A 1,959-nucleotide genomic window follows, 5' to 3' on the forward strand; every position below is an offset into this window, starting at 1 on the left:
CAGTCTCAATTGCCATCTCAGCGTGCCCTGGGGGTGAGGCTGGCACAGCACGCCCTGGGATTGAACCCCCATGCCTGCTTGCAGGTGCTTTAATCTGCTGAGCTATTTGGCTGGCTCTTTACCATGGGTTTCGTACTGGGTTAAGACTAAGAAGAGCCCTTAGCATGACTGTTTGAGGATGTTCCACTGTTTTGAGAAAACATAACTGTATCCTTTTAGTTCCAGCTAAAGAAAACTCAAATTGGCTGGAGCAAAAAATAGGAACTTACTTTCTCACATAACTGGGAAGTTTGAGTCGCAAGCTAACATGGGGTATTACTGTATTTTAAGATTCAAAATGAGACACTTGGGTTCAGCACTTTTGTGTTTCTGCTGAGCTCTGCTGTCCTCCCTGTGTTGGCTTCCTTCTCAGGTTCTATGTGGATCAATCCTCCAGGGCTCAAGCCTGGAATAGTAAGCCAACACGTCTTTCTTCTCTCTCAAGCCAAAGATCTCTAGTGAAACCTGATCAGACTGGTTAGCATAAGCTGCCCAAGCAGGAATAGGCAGATGCTATCTCAAACTCTGAGAGTGGAGGAGGCTGACCAGAAGACAACAAATGACCACATGCACAAGGACAATGATTAGGATGTAGAAGTAAACAATGAATATTATACAAATAGCTTAGGTCTGCAATGATTTGAGGTTTGGGAAAAGAGTTTGATGTAGTTGGAGACATGGAAATGTGTTGCAAAGGACAGAGACAAGCTGCACCTTCTCTGAGTGCACCATGGACCTGGATGGCCCCAGAAATTTTCCTCCACGACAAAGCAGGCAGCTCAGCAGGGCAGAAACAGCTTTTTCTGCATGGGAGAGGCCCTAGTGATTCAACCTTCACCTGAGTGGCAGACACTAAACCTTTCTGGGATATCATTTCTAAAAGGAAGCTCTCATATCCTCAGCTAATTTATTTTTACGCTTCCCTTTTTATGGACCTGCCCATGAGAAAACAGTAATAAAAACATTCATTAATAAACAGGGCTTCTCTGGTTGCATCATGGTGGTTCTTGTGTTATGAATTGCTGCTAAGAAATTAGATGTGGTGCCAGGCTTGAATATAAACCACCTTTATCTTGTCTGTTGGAATTGGGCAACAACACATGTCAATACTGACCTGCAGCCGATGCTCCACATTAGGTTATCTGGAGTCTACAGAATTTGGATTCTCATAGAACTGTTCAATACTCTGACAGTCTATTTCTGCATCAAGTTTTTATAAAAGAAAGATAATCAGGAAACACAGGACTCTGTAAAGTGGATGCTTCCAAGTATCTTCTCACTTCTAGGTGCTGAGAGAGATGGGAGATGATGATTCTTTCTCCTTTCACTAATGTGGTGGAATCATTGGCTTGTTTAACTCTGTATTGGTAACATGAGTTCTTTCCTGCTTTCTCTTCCTGAATGTGCTATGACTTTACCTTTTTAAGTCTCAAAGAAGTTCTCAAAAAAATCTGTATATCTTTACTTTTTCCTAGAAAGCCTTTCTCTCCTCCTAGTGTTTTAAAACATATTTTTGTTTAATACATATTAATGTTCTAGGTATTTTTATATGACTACTGAATTACCAGTAGCAACGAAACCCAATGACTAAATGCAAGTTAAAGTTTTACAAGTTAGAATAGGGTGAAGCTCAACAGAAGATTCATTCATTGAACAAATATTGATTGAGAATGCTTACAATTTAAATGTTGGTTCATTATTGGTTAAAACATTTTTGTGCCTAAATTTAAAGGGTTTTATGTTTAAAAGTATTGACCAATTGGAATATACAGATATACAACATACTTAGAAAAAAATCAAGTCCATTATCATCTGCTGGAACCCCTGCTCATTTGATGAAGGTAGAGTCTCAGATAATTAACCTGCCATAAGAAAGGGGAAATGTTCAAAATGAATGATTTTGTGAAATTTTAATAGCTA

Source organism: Octodon degus, unplaced genomic scaffold (assembly GCF_000260255.1).
Source record: "Octodon degus isolate 3935 unplaced genomic scaffold, OctDeg1.0 scaffold00111, whole genome shotgun sequence".
NCBI lineage: Eukaryota > Metazoa > Chordata > Mammalia > Rodentia > Octodontidae > Octodon > Octodon degus.